Below are 17,919 nucleotides of genomic sequence, written 5' to 3'. Positions count from 1 at the left end.
GCCACTGAGTTATACCTGCAACCCTTTTCATTTTGAGACAGGATCTCACTAGTTGCCCAGGCTTCCCTGAAACTTATAATCCTCCTGCCTCAGCCTCCTGTGTATCTGAGATCTCAGGCACGTGCCATTGCACCTGACCTAGATGCTACTTTTTAAACATTCCATCCCCTCCCACATCACTACACTGGGGACCAAGCATCCAACACATAAACCCTTGGAGGACAAGCCACCTGTAAATGAAAGCAGTATTCTATTAATTACAACACAAAGAGACTTAACTCTCGTGGTCAGGGGAAGGCTAGGCTGTCATAACAAGGGGACTCAACAACACTGGAATAGTTTATAGATCTGAGTTCCTATCTCTCTCATGTACCAGTGATTGTGTGTTTCAGGTGGGGAGGCCACTGGGTTCCTTGTGTTCATTCAAAGACCCAGGTTCACCCCAAATCCTTGCTATGACACCCCTATTGCTTTGCCCTCATTTCCACAGTCAGAACCAAGTGGTCCTGGGTTCCACCATACAGAAAGGGAAAAGACCATGTCAGAATCTTATGTCCCAAACATGACACACATTTCTGCTCACATCCCACCAAAGTGAAAACGGTCATTTGGCCACATCTAACAGTAAGAGAGATTTAGAAATGCCAGTAGCCATGGGCCTAGCTATATATCTTAGCCATATCCACTGTTACACAACGCATTTTATGGCAGAGAGGAATTAAACTAAGAAAATGCGCCTAAAATCACATAACTAGTAAGTGGCAAAGTTTTGAACACAAACTTCCAATTCTCAAAATCACATTCTCCAAAAATAGACTCTTCTTGCTATTCCATGTGTGTGGTTATACCTCCCCATAATTCCAGCTCTTAAAATAACCTCACCAGCCATTAGCAACCTACATGCCATAGGCCTACCTCCTGCTCTGGCAGTGATCTGGCTCCCTGCAAAGATAACTAGCATCCTGCTAAACTCCCAGCTATGACTGTATTTTCTACTCTCAGAGGAGGAAGTGTTGGACCAAGGATTAAGGCGATGGTCCAAGTACAGCACACAGAAGAAAAGAGTGATGCAGTCACATCCAGCTGACTACTGCTGGAAAAGCCAGAAGGCAAATTGAGGCAGGCAGCAGAGAGAATGTGTGGCCCCCGGAGGAACAGGGCAAATGTGTACATGGAGAATGGAAACCACTGAAGTCCACCATAAAACAGGAAGAAAGGAAAAATCAAGGATGTCATGCAGATAGGATGAATTTAGACCATTTGGAAATAACCTGTCAGAACACTCTTCTTGTTAAAAAGATATTTATTTACTAATTTGGATTGATAGTACAGTCCTAAAAAGAACAAAAGGGGTACAAAGTAAAAAAAGAAAAAAAATCTCTCTCCTACCCTCTGGCTCAAGCACCCAATTCCTCTCCACTAAAATGCTAAACATTATCAATTCCTTGGCTAACCTCCTGGACATATTCTGTGCACATAGAAGAAAATACATGTGTGCCCTAGTATGGGTTAAGTACCTTTCTCTCCATTTTTGTTACCTGATTTTCTGTAACTTAATTTTTTTTTTCACTTAACAAAATACCTTGGAGATCTTTCAATATGTGTACATCAAGGGTATCCTCATATTTGATGGCCATATTATATTCCATTATAGAGACATGCCAAAATTTCCTACTGATATTTGGATTATTTCCAGTCTTCCACTATCACAAACAAAGCTGCAATGTGTAACATTGCAAACACATTAATCTCTATGGATATGAATAAGTCTATTGAGTAAATTCCTAGCTTGGGCTTTAAAATGTTAAAGCAGCCAGATATTCATGATTTTGAAGAATATTTCCAAATAACCCTTCATAAGGTCATACAAGTTTATTTTCCACTGGTAATGTATGACAGCACCTGTCTCCTCACACTTTTGCCAACAGAGTGTGTTGTCAAATTTTTTTACCATTGCCAATCTAATACATGAAAAATGGATGTCTATATCAATTTAATTACTCTTTAACTTATTATGAAGCTTAGCCTGTGCATTTTATTTTTTGCACATTTTTCATTAGGCTAATGATCTTTTTCTTATTGATCTGTAGGAGTTTTACATATAAAGAAAACCAGCCCTTGACTATTTAGAAGAGTTGCAAATATTTCCCATTTTTATAATTGTTTTTTGATTTCATGATGGGCTTTGCATTGCTGAAAAGCATTCCTCTTACTCATTCTGTGAAGCAACTCACTAAATTAGGAGGCTCTAATAAAACAAGTGAAACGCTCTTACAGAGGAAAGAAGCATGAACTTGGGAGGACTTCTGTCTTAAAGGAGTCCTCCCCTGTTTGATCCTATTTTTAATTACTCCCTCCCTGGTAATGACATTGTCACCGAACTCAAACCACCAGATAAATTAAAATCACCAACCATGACTTCCAACAGTCACAGAGTGCAAAGGAAGCCAAGTTTCCTGCCCTTTGGCTTCCCAGCTAAATCAGAGAAGAAAATAATGCTCTGAAAATCCCCAGAGAATGCTGTTGACACATCAGCTTTCATTCTTCCTGAACCTACTTCCTCCAGACAATTCAATTATAAAGGTCCTTCCTAGGCAGTTACTCAATGAATGAGACCAGGCTGAAGAAGAATAGACCTACGGGTGAGTTATTAGATGGATGGAAAAAGGAAATAAAGAAAAGGAGTAAATGAATAACAGAAAAAAAAATTGCACTGTTAGAGAGGGGCGTTTCACAACAAGAAGGAAATTGCTTCTGCCACAGGCAGGCAAACAGATTTCCTCACACAAGGGAGGAGGGAGCACTTTAAGAACCAAACAACAGTTTTGTTGGTGAATTTCAGGACCCCAGAGACTGTGACAATATGGGGGCGGGGGGGTTCTTTTGAAGATCTAGGAATAAAAGTAAGCAGCAAGTCTGTAACATCACCAAGAATATGTGCTAAAGCTGCTTTGGAAACGATTCTGGCTCCTTCTGCATTTCTCAGCCTGATGATCCATGGCAGTTCCTGAAAACCTTCAACATTCAGTCTCAGCTGGTCAGCATCTAAGTGAATTCTGGCTCTGCCTTGCTGGACACTGGAGCTCTGTCTCCATCCCACTGGAAAGTGAGTAGTCTAGACCTCTGAAATTGTGCTGCTGCCTCTCTCTGCACTTCCTCTTTCTCCCATGCACCCCTTTCTCTATACCCTACAGCACTGCATTAGCGGCCCCCAGCAGGGCAGCATCTCCCAGGCCTGGGCTTCTTCCTGACTTCCTGACTTGTGCTTGGTGCCTGCTCTCGCTGGACCATTGCCCTGAACTTCAGCCTCCTTGGCAAGGAGACCAACAGCCCAGCTGGCCCTCAGCCACCATCCTGTTCTTCTCAGCAATTGGCCAGAGTCCTATTTCAACCCCTGATGGTCCTTCCCACCTCTCCCCTCCCCCAGCTGCCACCCCCTCTTCCTGATACCAATGAATATTTCCATTTTCCAGTGTTCGGTTTTACCCCTGCTGTGTTCCCCTCCCTCCACTAGGTGGGAACCCAGGGATATCTATGCCAGCAAGATCAAGTCCAGATTCACCACACACAAACACCAGCTTGACCTATTTAACCATTTGTTAATTTATAAACCAAGAAGTCCAAAGATAGGAAGACTCCAGGGTTGGTTAACTCTACAGCTTGCAGGTATTAAGGACCTGGGGCCTTTCCTCTCTCTGTTCTGCCATCCCTCATCTTCTCAGGATGAACACAGCAGCCCTGAGCCATCAGTGGTAGGCTGGAGTTGGCTTCCACAGGCTCCTTAGAGCTAATTAATTTGCTCTAATGTTCAGGAATCTAACATCCAGGACTCTGGCCAGCCAGTTGTTAGTGTAAATTGATCCCGGTTAGAAAATTTACACCACAGGAATGAAAATAGCCAAATATTACAAATCAGAGGTTTTTGCTTTTGGAGGGTGTCTATTTATCAAAGACATCTTTTTTAATTGATTTTATTATTATTTTTTTAAATACACGACAACAGCAGAATGCACTGCAATCTTCATTACACATATAGAGCACAATTTTTCACATCTCTGTACATAAGATATGTCCACATCAATTTATACCATTATACATGTACTTTTTTGGCATTACAATTCTTAATACACATATATACCACAAGTTTTCATATTTCTATTTGTATATAAGGTATGTTGACACCCAATTCAAGTCTTCATACATGTACTTTATATAATGATGACCATCACATTCCACCATCCTTGCTAATCTCCTTCCCCTTCCCTTTCTCTCCCACCCCTCTTCCCTATCTAGAATTAATCTAATCCTCCCATGCTCTCCCTCCCTACCCACCTATGAGTCACCCCCCTTATATCAGAGTCAAAGACATCTTTTTTTCAAGAGCAGGAAATCTTTTCCTAGAGGCCTCACAGAAGATCCCATATCCCCACCCTCACCCCCACCCTCACTCCCACCATCTTTTTTTTTTTTTTAAAGAGAGAGTGAGAGAGGAGAGAGAGAGAGAGAGAGAGAGAGAGAATTTTTAATATTTATTTTTTAGTTCTCGGCGGACACAACATCTTTGTTGGTATGTGGTGCTGAGGATCGAACCCAGGCCACACGCATGCCAGGTGAGCGCGCTACCGCTTGAGCCACATCCCCAGCCCACTCCCGCCATCTTGATCTGTCATGTCTCATGCTGGTGTTTTAACTGAAGATTGGCAGATGCATAGAATGATGATGACTCCTCTGTAGTATATGAGCACCATTCCTGCTGGAGATGGCCTCTGGGTGGGCAATATTCATATTCATTCTCTCTCTCTCTCTCTCTCTCTCTCTCTCTCTCTCTCTCTCTCTCTCTCTCTCTCTCTCTCGATGATCAAAAGACTCACTCTCTTCTCTGTTTCACCCTGGAGGCTCCAACAGGTTTACAGAACCTGTATGTTTTGACAGCTGAGGTGTCCTCAAGATCACCTCACCAGAAGAACAAAAAACAACAGCAGAAATTGCTGAGAGGCAATCTTAGGTGCTAGGCCTGCATTTAATCAAATGGCTCAAAACACCTGGCTTCTTTTTAGCACCCTCAAATGGATAAAAATTGTCCTGTTATTGTCCTGTTTTTCCACTCAGGAATACTTCCTCTATAAAGACATTCCTATTCCAGTGGCTGTGTGCTGGAAGTGGGGGCAAACCTATATTCCCAAACCTACTTGGGAGGTTGAGGCAGAAGGATCACAAGTTCAATGCCACTCTGGGTGTGGGATTACAAGTGTGTGTCACCTCAGTCAGCTTGAATTACATTATTTTGTATGTGTTGGTATTCTATTTAAATTGAGTTAAATAAATAAAGTAAATTGAGCCAAATAAGTACAAGACTAGATCTCATTAAGCAGCTGACTCAAAATAAGGTTTTCTCCATTCAGATTTAATCTAATCCTGGTTTTCTCTCCGTTAAAGGTAGACTGTAAATTGAAACACAATTTTTTTTTTTTTTTAATAGCTCCTCCAATGGCCTTTCTGAAGTTGCAAAATTCACACAGACTCCAAGCCATCTGTCTCCACTGGATTTCCTGGTTCCCAGGAGGAGACCCCAAGGCTGCTCTGAACACTCAAGAAAAGGTCAAAATCGCAATTCTCTGTATCCCATTAATTTCTTGGGGGCCTTTTCTCCTTCCATTAATAAAAATAGAAATAGAAATTTTCTTCCCACATATACCTATGTTTGCCATGAAGAGGCTTAAATTTCTAAAACTTTTATACAAGATTTTGTAGGCCATAAGAGGAATACAGAACCCAGTCCATAGCGCCTGAGAGCTCTGTTTGGAGAAACACATACAAGAAGCCAGTGAACAATGTATGTAAACAAGTCACAGCCAGCAGTTGGTGGCAAATGGCTGCACTTCCAGCCATTTGGGAGGTTAAAGCAGGAGGATCAGGCTAGGATTGATGCTAGCCTCAGCAATTTAGTGAGACCTTATCCCAAAATGAGAAGATAAAAGGACCAGGAACGTAGCTCAGTAGTAAAGCATCCCTAGGTTCAATCCCCAGTCGTGGGGAGAGGTGAGGGGGAGGCTACAGCCATTTGAGAAACAGAGAAATCATTCATTCTCAGGTAGGTCAGAAATTTTGTTTTATTCATTCATGTTTTCCACTATCTTATTCAAATATGAAAATTTTCAAATATACAGAAAAGTTGAAAGGATGGCACCGTGAACATCATATCCCGTCAGCTAAACTGACTATTACTTCTCTATCTAAATATTGTGCTATGCACTTGAAAGGAAGTTTTAGTCATTGTAAGATTTCAACCTTAACACTTCAGTACCTCTCTAAAAAAGATATTGGCCTAAAAATCATAATACCTTTATCAGATCTAAAAATAATAATTCTCTAATACCATCAAAAATCTAGTCAATATATTTTTTTTAATATTTATTTTTCAGTTCTCAGCGGACACAACATCTTTGTTGGTATGTGGTGCTGAGGATCGAACCCAGGCCGCACGCATGCCAGGCGAGCGCGCTACCGCTTGAGCCACATCCCCAGCCCCCAAAATCTAATCAATATTAAAACTTTCCCAGTTGTTCCCCCTCACCAAAATATATATATATATATATATATGGCTGGATTTCTCAAACTATATTTGCATATTACATTCTGTTGTTATGTCTCTTTAGCTTATTTTAATCTAGAACATTTTTCTGAGTTTTTGTTGGTTGTTTTTTTTTTTTTTTTTTTTTGGTGTGTGTGTGTGTGTGTGTTGTTTTTGTTTTGTTTTGTTTCTTAAGGATGTTGCCCTTTGAAGACACAAGACCAGTAAATGGTCCCCAATTCAGCATTTGTTTGATTTTTATCTCAAGACATTGTTTAGCTTGTTTTTCTAACTTTGATGTCCTGTTCAAATAAAGCCCTGGTTACGTTCAGGTTGGATAAGTCAGAGGCCTGACTAGAAGCAGATGGCATACTCAAAGGGTTTAACTGACAGAAGTTAAATGAAGGGACTGTTTGGGGGCAGGCAGAGGGAACAGCAGGGACAGTAGAGCTCTCTGAACCATATCCCCAGGCCTGAGCAGCCTGGGCTGAGCTTGTCACTGAAGCACTGCGGGAGCTGGGGCTTTGGAACGGGGCCCCAGCAAGAGTCGCAGAAGTTAAAGGATCAAGACCATTGCTTCATGGCCTAGACTGCACCTTGGCAGGCAATGAGGCCTTAGAGAATAAAGACCCTCTCCTTTCCACCCTCAGAATTTCTGCTGGACCCCATCCCTGCCCCAGTCCTCACTTTGGGCAAATCCAATCAGAAGCCAAAATGCAAGGAAACCTGGGTGATCACAGTCTGCAGAGGGAAGTGTCCAGCCAGGTCAGATAGAAAAAGGCATCACATGGATTTTTTTTTTTTTGCATATTTATTTATTTTTGCAGTGCTAGAGATGGAACCTAGAGGTGCTATACCACTGATCTACATCCCCAATCCTTTTTATTTATTTATTTTTTTTTGAGAGAGAGAGAGAGTCTCACTAAATCACCCAGGCTGGCCTCAAACTTTCTATCCTTCTGCCTCAGCCTCCGCAGTGGCTGGGATTACAAGCATGTGCCATACACACATGGCCCCCACCACTTTGTCACTCAATCACATCAGCATGCATCGAAGACTCTTACCTGAAACAATTATTTCAGTGAGAGTTTCAAAATGTTGATTTTTCTAGTTTTTTTTATGTCCATACTTGACTGAATCCTGTGAAACTTTTTATAATAAAAATAGTTGCATATCAACAATTCCATAGGGTTCAAATTAAAACATTTACTACCTAGCATTCTTTGAGAAGGAAATCTTTCCTCAACCAAGGGAAAAAATTATAGTTCTTTTTTAAAGAGGGACTTAATGTTTACTTTTTTCTCTTTACATACCAATTGCTAAGGTAAAAGCCACAGGCAAATGAGTATGACCTCCCCCCTTCCTCCTCCTCCTCCTTCCTTCCTTCCTTCTCTCCCCTCTTTCACTTTCCCTTTTTAATACCCTAATTGTCCTAAAGGTAGCCTTTGATGGGCCCCTGTTAGTCTTGGAGGACTTCCTTTCTGTCTGAAAAGTATGGGATATCCCAGCATCACCTAAGTTATGCTCCTCTGCCCCAAAACTTCTCCAAAGACCCTTGGCTCATTTTAGTGGAAAATGACATTTAGAGACCAACATCTGTGCACCAGGTGTTCTCACTGCTACCAAGATGTTAATTTTTTCTAGGCTCTCACAGTGGACAGAGCCTATGCATAGGCACAAACAAACATGCCTTTAAATCAGTTCATATTAGCATTTCCAATTTAAATTTAACATTCCCAGGTAGTCAGGGTTAGCTTTGAGGAGCATGAATTTGAGCTGGCTTTGGGACATACAATATCTTTTTTTTTTTAAAGCATGTTTGCTTTTTTTTTTTTTTTTTAGTTTTATGTGGACACAGCATCTTTATTTTACATTTATGTGGTGCTGAGGCTTGAACCCAGTGCCTCAAGCATGTTAGGTGAGCACTCTACCATTGAGCCACGACCCCTGTACAATGTCTTTTAAAAAAATAAATTTTATGGGGGATGGAAAGAGGATGGTTACTCAAATAAGAGAAATGACTACTAATGTTCTATTTTGCAATGGGATTACGATGATTTACAACAATTAATTATCTCAAATAGCTAGTAGAGAGGAATACATTCCCAGGACAAAAAAATGATAAATGTCCAAGGCAAAAGATATTCCAGTTACCCTGGTCTAATCATTACACATTACATATGTGTTGAGATGTCACACTGCATCCCACAAATATACACACTGTGTCAATTCAAAATATAGATTTTAAATCATAATAAATATAGTAATTTTCTGTAATATAATCATATCTACTACGAGAAATAGAAAGTCTAGTGGTTCATTTTCAAAATCTAGTATTTAGCCACAATGGGATCAATTGTAGTTCTTCCCTTTTGCCCGCCCTAATTCTAAAATTAGCCAATGGCGTAGGTTGTAACCTTGAACTCCTCCAATCAGAGTGAAGGGCAGCACTGCCTTAGGTCCCATGTATAAGCAGGCAGACTGCTCCAGGAGTCGCCTTGCTAAGTGTGTTCTGTAGCATATCCTTCTGCTAGAAGTAAAGTTTTGCCTTGCCCACCCACTTTCAGCACGTGTTTGATGTCTTGAAGCATCTCATTATTTCTAACATCTACAAAGAAAAGCAAAAACTGAAAACTAAGCAAGTATTTTTGGTACAGTCAGCCCTCCATATCTAAGAATTTTTCACGGAGGAAGATAAAATATTTGGGGGAAAAAAAATCTTTTGAACGTGTACAGTCTTTTTTGCTTGTCATTATTCCTTAAATTATACAGAATAACAGTTGCTTATATAGTATTTAGATTGTATCTGGTATTTTAAGTAATCTGAAGATGATTTAAAGCATTCAGGAAGATGTGCATAGTTTATATGTAAATATCATTTTATATAAGGAACTTGAGCATCCACAAATTTTGGTATCCTTGAAGGCTCCTGGAAATAATCTTCCATAAATAGTAGAAACAGACTGTTATGTCTTCTCAAAACCTTTAACTCAGTATTTCATATATAAGAAACTTTCAGTAAACATTGGCTGCATTGAATTCAATTGTGGAAGGTCCCAAATGAGGCTAACAAGTTTGCAGAATATTGTGGAAACCCACAGCATCACCACTTGCATCTACTTGCGTTAAAGAAAGCCAGCCGTCTTACACACTAATTACTTTAGTTCTGCAGCCCAGGGCTTATGTGATCTCTAATTGTGAAAGAATGCCTGAGGTCACTGATTACAACTCTTTCAGATGCCTACCTAGTAAGACTCCAACTTACTTTTAAGACTGCTTCTAATTTTCAAATAACAATTTTAAACACCTTTAAATTGAATATATTAGTTTTAAACAGACATATAAAGTGCTCCACATTTACATGTAAAAATGTTGTTAGATTGAGGCGTGAATGATGCTTAATGCTTTACAAAGGAAGTGATTGAATTGCCTTCTTTACAAGCTGTAAAAGAGAAAGACAACCTGCTGATAATACTTAAACCTTCCTATTTTAGGCAGACGGATACATTATTGTGATAGACCTGGAGGTCCTTTTCAGCTCTGTGATTTTAATTGAGCTACATAAATTTACATAGTCCCACCTGTCTCTCATGACTAAGCTAAATTAGTTTGGATCCAAACCTCATTATTGGCAAATAGTAATTTCAGTAATACTTGACAATACAGGAATCTGTTGGACTCCATTTTCTTATCTATAAGACAAGAAAGCTGAATTGATTAATCTCTGAGGTCATGAAACACTATGACTCCATAAATCTTTTGAGTCTATAATTGCTCAGGTACGAGCTTTCTGTGATATTGACTGAGAAAATTTTTTGCTCCTAAATCTTCCAAATAGCCAATAGATTTTTCTAAAGAACAAATTTAGCTCTACCAAATACCTTTAGATTCTTAACAGAAATATTATATTTGGGGAAAGGAGAAAGGGACAGATAGACATATTGAAAGAACACCAGACTTGGGGAGAAATCTGGAGAACTAGGCCCAGAAAAGGATAAGAAGTAAAGGCCACGTCCCAGTCTGGGTAACAGAAATACTATACTATACACAGAGTGCTGCCACTAGAAAAAGTGAACTGTTTTTTAGTCTTTTTGTTATACTAAATGAGATTCAGGTTCCAGGGAGCATCTATTTAGATTAGCATGAGTCCTGTAACTGTGACAGTGGTCCACTTTATGCTTTGAATATAGCCCCTGCTGCTCTGCCACTGTGACTTATTTTTAAAAGAACATGTTTCTTTCTCTTCCTCTTTCCCTCTTCCCTGATAATCTCTCCCCCTCCCTAATCTCAGGGGAAACAGGATTATCAAATGATCTTGAGTTATCTTTAGCATACACCCACCACAGGAATGAAGTAATTCAGACTTTGGGGATGGCCCCCACAGACATCAGAAATGACTATCTCCCAAATTAACAAGTGAATTACAACTCCCACAGAGAATGTATTCTTCGAATTGCCTCTATAAAAACTCTCCCCATTTCCCCATGATGGGCAGAATCACAGCCTCAGGACTCCCCTGTGTTTTCCTTTGCTAGCAATGCAACCAAACTGCTTTTTCCTGTTTCTCAAAACTACGTCTTTGTTATTAGATTGGCACTGAGGACAAGGACCCAGGTTTTGGTAACACGACTTCCCTTGGTTTAGGGTGATGAGGGCATCTTAGTTAACAGTCCCACCAGAATGTAACTAATGAGAGAGAAGCAATTCTTCAAAAGGAAATTATTAATGTCCTTTTGTATTGTTAAGGAAACTATTAATACTGAATAGATACGGGGCTGCCAAGATTTAAAACATAAAAGTATCCACTAGACCAGGTGCAGTGTAATCCTAGCAACTCAGGAGGCTGAGGCAGGAGAACTGAAAGTTCAAAACCAGCCTCAGCAACTTAGTGAGGCCTTGTCTCTAAATAAAATATAAAAAAGGACTGGGAATGTGGCTCAATGATAAAGCACCCTGGGTTCAATCCCTGGTATGGTACCCAAAAAAAAAAAAAAAAAAAATGTTTCCACCAATTGCCAATGCTTTTGTATTGGGGAACTCTAGGAAGTATTTGGAAAAGGAAAATACTAGATGGAAGAGCTTTTAGCGCTCCAAGACAATGCAGCTGCCGCAGTTGCAAAACTTACCCGCAGAGGATCTGACTACCTTAGCCAATGGCTGGGAAGGTTCTGCCCAGAGTTTACTAGTCCCACCCTAGTTGTACTGCTGTGTAGCCCCTCCCTCTCCTTCCTCAAATCCTATGGCATCTCCTGTTTTATCATCAAATTTTGTACCTCGTTAGAGCCTTAAACGCAGGACTTTGCCTCAATGGAACCTCTGGCTATTAACCTCAGCTGGTCCAGGTCTTCTCTGCCCACACTCTCCCTTAGACCATGTAGTTTTCTTTAATTGAGGTTCTGTGTTACTTACCTCTCTCCACCTCAGTTTCCTTCTGTGTAAAATGAAACCTGCAAGGAGATCAGGGGAGCTGAAGACCAAGGATCAAGGAAGCTGATGCTGGAAATTCTATTTGAGGAGGATAAAGCCCAACCAACCAAATAATTTTATGCTTTCAGTGAGAAATACATCAGAACATTTTCATATAGACATTTACTACTGAGTCTAATATGGTGTAATATAATATATCCTAGAGCTTGTTATAAGACAAAGTTACCCCAAGAAACTTCTCATAAAGGCCACAATACAGACTAGAACATTACCACAAACCATCAAGTATCCAGGGGTCTGATTTCTACTTCAGTTTTGTTATGAATAATCCAGGTCACCAAGGAATATTTATATATCTCTCTTGACTTGTATTTCCTCTCTATAAAATTAGAGGGTTGGACCATACCTAGCCTCTAAATTGTTCCCTGCTTCCACATTCTATGATTCCAAACATAGGCAGACCCTCAATAAAAAAAATAAATAAAAAGAAAAGCTAAAGCAAAGTAAAGGGACAGAGAAGGCCAGGGATCTATCTGAGATGTCCCATGTTAGGAAAGGCAAAGACTTGCGCCCTTTGGAGATGAGACAGTAGAGCAGAGACTAAAGGAAATGAGGAAGTCAATGAGTGGACATCTAGGCTGAGGAGAGTCTAAGCAAGATTTTTTTTTTTTTTTTAATGATGGCCCTCAGTGCTTGTGCATTGTGATGACAACTTTCATCCCCTATCAGATTTCTAGTCCCTGTAAAGTGGGAACCATGAAGCAATCATGCCAGCCTGGGACAGGCCCAGATGTGACATCACAGGGACTGGGTACCCAAGACTGAGGGCAGGCTGGAATCATGATTTAAAGGGTGGTGATGTTCACATGCAGGCGAACAAATCCAAAACAGTTCATCAATTTGAAGGGGTTATTGGAGAAAGGGATTCTGGGGCTTAAAGCTGACATCCTGCGAAATCATCCAGAAATCATCCAGAAATTGTCCTAGAATGGTGTACTTTAAGCTGAGACTAATGACCCAAATGAGAGTTATTATTGATTTAATAGGTCATTTCCAGTTTATTTAAAAAATTAATTTTGAAGAGAATAGATTTATCAGTACTATCATATAAGTGATTATTTTGTGAAACAGTTGTTTCAGTAATAAACATATAAATGTTGAGTCATTTTGTAAAATTTACTTTTCTTCATGGGTAAGGTCAAAAAATTCCAGATAGGAAGTACAAATACCAGTGGCAGCTTTTCATTTAAAGATGAATGTGGTTGGATCAAGTCAAGTTTAAGGGGTCAGAGCAGTATATACAAATACTATCCACAAGAGCATGAGTGTGAACAACCTTCACTGGAAACATTTTACCAATATATTTCAATACATTCTCAAAAGGAGTAAGTAATTCCACTTTTTGCAAATCTTTATGAAACAACATTTTTATCCCAGTATTATTTATGAAAGTGGAAAATTGGAGATGTCTAAATGTTCAACTTAAAGAGAATAGATAAATTATTGCATACTCTATACCCACTCTTTTAAATTTACCTTACAGGAATGGAATCTCATTTCATAAAGGAGCTACAACCATGCTCAGAAATTACTATTGGGCTAGAGATATACCTCAGTGGCACATCACAGAAGAGCAGGGAACTGAAACTCCAAACCTCAGTTCTTAAGTTCTGACAAAAGAAAAATTTAAAGTCAGACACCAAAAGCCATGCAAGAGAACTTACTATAAGTGAGGTGAAAATAAAGTACAAGAAAAGTGAGGCTTAAGCAAAGAGCACTCAAAGAATGGATGATCTCTGTGCAAAGAACAACAAGGGAGACAAGGCTGTCCTCCAATTTTATTACTGATTGATGTTTACCAGGAGAACTAGTGACTACCTTCCGTACTCATTGCAATCAGGTGTTCAACTCCTCCTTCACTTTTGGTGGCAGGCGGCAGAGTTTTTTACCTTGATTGGTCCTCTCTGGAACTGTGATGGTGGCCATCCTATTTAGAGGGGCTTCATCTACAAGTCAATCCCATGTTAATGTGGGCACTGAGGTCAATAGCTGGTCAGAAGTTACCTTAGTAGGCCTGTGCTACTAAAGGAATCTTCCTTCCCAGACAATTGGAAACACTTATAGACATAATTCCTAACTTCACATCAACCTCAGTGGACTCTGTCAAGAGTCCTTTCCTCTTGATGTGATTTTCAACCTGCTCCCTTGCTTCTGTTTATTGTCTACAAATTAACTATCACCCTTTGCTTTCTGGTGTACTTTGGAAGTAGTTTGAAGCAGACCCTAAAGTAATTTAAAGAACACTTGTGACCTTGCCTGCATTTCACTGCTCATTGCTAGCTACCACCTAACAGTAGGGTGCTTGCCTAGTACAGGTGAGACCCTGAGTTCAATCCCAGCACCACCACCACCAAAAAACAAAACAAAACAACAACAACAAAAAACCTACAATGGGTTTTCTTTCTTTTCTCGTCCATTGATTTCACTGATTTGTTTAATCTTTGACCATCCACTCTCTGACCTCCTAGGAGGTTTCTGACAAGGTGACTTTGCCTCCATGTGTCATCTAGATTATTGATTATAGAACTCTAGTTTTCTGATCATCTGCTCATTTTAGACTTCTGCCTCTTAAAACAATCAATTTTAAGCAGACCACACCCATCACCTCCTGTCTTCACTCCCTCCCATCATTGGACGTGTCTTCCTACTGGGCCCACCACCCAGTGAGCCTTCACCCATTAGAATGAAATTCAGGCAGAGGAGAGACATCCACATTGTGAAATCCTGTGCAGCCACTGAAATTTATCTTCACTTACCATTTTAATGGGAAACTGTTTACACTGGAATTGTGATTTGGTCAAAAGCAAAGACCTAGGCCTCAATGGAAAAAAAAGGATTGAGGAAGGTGATCTGAGTCCAAGACAGCTCCCTTCTCTGCTAAGCAATGTGTGAAAGCAAAAGAAAGAGTTCTTTCTTAATAAATTCAGTATGGTTAGTTCAAAGGAATACGGCCAGAGTTAAAAAGTATCATTCAGAGTAGATTTGGGAGATGCTTAAAAAGAAAACAAATCTTCTAGCTGTAGAACTTGCTGAAATTTCAACTCTCCTAGGAAGGAAAGAGCAAAAGCCAGGATGAAAGACCTTTGCTCTTCACCTCATCCCTGCACCCAGGAGCTGGAGGGATCCTCATTACCCATCACCTTTGTTACCAGGACCACTAACAAAAAGAATGGCCTTGACCCTGAAATGTTGGGTAAAGAATTATTTGCAAACTAAAAGAGAGAAAATTCTAATGCCCACCAGAACATGAGAAGAGCAAGAAAATGAAGCCAAGCAAGTACAAGAAAAACCAGAGGTGGAGGAGGCATTCACCCAGCCCTGCCCTGCCTATGGGGAGCAGCTGCTTCTCAGCTCCCAGCAGCTGTGTTCCACAGGAATGTGGGCCCAGCATTGTCAGATCTCAATCTTCTTTCAAAAGAGGCTAGAAATACAGGTTTTCATATGAAAAATAGGTCTAAATACACTCACACTACACCAAAGGGGGAATAGCTGTTATTTTGGGGTGGTGAAACTGGGAGTCATTTTCCTTTTTATTTTTACACTTAACTAGAGGCTTTTGAATTTTAACTGTGAACATGACATTACTTTTATAATCAGAGAAAAGATAATGCTGCTTATTAAATATTTAAAAATGAATTAACTAAACAGGGCATTAAAATAAGGATCAAACAACAAATGCTACAGGAATAATCTCCAGATGTATGCTAACATGTGACTTGATTTTATGTTTTGTGATTAAAGTTTGCAATATATACCAACTATAGCAAAATGCCAAGCCTCAGGCCTCCTGATTCTAGGTTGGTGGTCACTATGTAGAGGATTGTTTCCACATCAGGATTTATAAAAACAAAATTTTCCATGGTATTCTCATCATTTCTGTTTAATTAAGAATTTAGGTCAGCTTCTATAATGTGTTCTGACTCTGGCTAGACGTTGGAAAAAAAGAAGAACAGTCCATGCTTCCTGCAAAGTAATTATAAGATGGTCTAGATAGGGTACTTTAGAGTATCAAGTGAGTTAAAATTTGTAAAGCACTTTAGATAGGTGCTTGGCACAAAGCAGGCCCCAAATGAACGTTATAGTTCTCTTTGTTATTGACTTTGTTAACATTATTGTTATTATTCAAGAAGCAGCAGTTAAGAATGAAGGAAATGATCAAGCAAAAGATGGAGAAGGAAAAGAAAATCCTTGGAAATAGAACAAGTGGGAACAAGAAGGGAGGAAGAGGTGATTTAAAGGAAAAGGTGGGGGGCATTGAGCACAGTAGATGTCACAAAATATGATTCTAATAAAGTGTCATTCTGAATGTAAAACCTTATGTAAAGTTAAGAGGGTTGTCTTTAGAAGGGAGTTGAGAGGACAGAGGAACGCCATGTGCCAAAACAAACTCCCACTTCCTCAATGTCAGACCTGGCCACACACATTCAACAGACATGGTGGACAAAGCACCTCCGCACCGCTTCTGTGAAGCCTGGGGTTAAGCACTAAAGCTCGCATGCATTTTCTCCTTGCAGAGCCCCCTGTACCCAGGAGATTTCTGTGATTGACACCAGAGGAACTTGGCTCAAAGTTAATGATTTTGTTCCTTTTGAATTCTTGTGAGATTGTATTTCTTTGGGTTCCAGGAGTTCAGTGGGACCTCTGCAGTGATTTTAGTCCAGGAACACTTGCTGTGATAAAAAGAAACTACGGGGAAGGCTTGCTGCTTGTCTACCTGGTGCTGTTTCCCAATGCAATTGTGAATACGTGCTTTCAGAGAATGCAGGAAGAGATTCTATTTCCAGGGCCTGGTCATAAGACTTCTGTCTAAAAAACTGAGAGATCAGAATCTTGTGCTATGCACACATGTTCCCTACCTGGAAGCAACCCTTTCAGGCTAGAGTCAGGCAGACTAATGATGTTTGCATAGACAAAAGTGTGATTATCAACTTGCTCTGACTTCTCAATGATTACGCAACAGGCCACCAGTTGATAAACAGCTTTATTGTTAGATATACTTCAGCATTCAACTATGCCATCATTTCAGTTTTTGTATTGAACTGGTGTTTTGTTTTCTTGCTCTCTTTCCCCACTCACTCCCTTCCCTCACTGAAGTAGGAAAGTAAATACCTGCTCAAACTGATAATGAATTATTAAAATTTCTGCTTCACCATAGAAAACCAGATTTCTGGCACAATTACCTATGTTGGCCCAGAAACGCAATTTTCAATCTCCCTGGCCCCAAAGAAATCACAGAAGTCTCCCTTTTACTTTGTAGCTTCCAACAGGGGCCCAGATTCTATCTGTGTCAATGATATTCTGGATGTAGGAGCTCTCAGTGCCTTGGGCCAGGCAGAGGCACAAGAAAACTTCGGACTGAGACACTAAACTCCAATTCCTGATCCAATCTTTGAAAGCACCCCCAAAAGAATCTCGAACTATAATGCAGTTGTTAAAAAAAAAAAAATTCTCAAACCAAAATTAAGTTTAATCTCCTGTAATTAAATGCCTTTTAGCACTTTGTGGAGATAAATTAAAATTTTGTTACAAAATCAAAAAGCAAGTGATTCTCTCATCTCCCTTTTTGTTATCAGTTTCCTGCTGACCTACTTTTAAATTGTCCAGCAAAATGTGGCCTCCCCCACTTTCCCTCCTGGCCACGGCTCTTCCTGACCTCTGTGCCTCTTCTCACTTCTGGTTCTTTAGTCTTCCCCAAGCTCCTCTTTCTCCTCATGCCCTTCTATGGAATTTCAGAGCTGGGCTTGACCTTCTCTTTCCTGTACCATCAATGGGTTACCCCATTTTCAGGGCTTCCTTGTGAATCTCTAGCCAGGACCTTTTACCAACTCTCCAATTCCCTACATCTAGGAGGACCATTCACC

General features: G+C 40.0%; 1 long non-coding RNA gene across 3 annotated transcripts; it reads left to right on the top strand.

The window, feature by feature from the left end:
- Positions 1-2,516: 2,516 nt before the first annotated feature.
- Positions 2,517-17,518, top strand: LOC144378620 (uncharacterized). Of its 3 annotated transcripts, XR_013440489.1 has the most exons (4): positions 2,517-2,642; positions 2,987-3,106; positions 5,480-5,598; positions 13,542-17,518. It is a non-coding gene; the product is annotated as an uncharacterized LOC144378620 (long non-coding RNA). The 3 variants fall into 3 exon arrangements; XR_013440490.1 differs by lacking the exons at positions 2,517-2,642; positions 13,542-17,518 and adding an exon at positions 6,423-6,569 and having other exon boundaries at positions 2,658-3,106; XR_013440488.1 differs by lacking the exon at positions 2,517-2,642 and having other exon boundaries at positions 2,662-3,106.
- Positions 17,519-17,919: the final 401 nt, after the last annotated feature.

This window comes from Ictidomys tridecemlineatus, chromosome 6, assembly GCF_052094955.1.
Source record: "Ictidomys tridecemlineatus isolate mIctTri1 chromosome 6, mIctTri1.hap1, whole genome shotgun sequence".
NCBI lineage: Eukaryota > Metazoa > Chordata > Mammalia > Rodentia > Sciuridae > Ictidomys > Ictidomys tridecemlineatus.
Note: the sequence above shows the minus strand (reverse complement) of the source record. Positions and strands in the feature narration are given on the sequence as shown.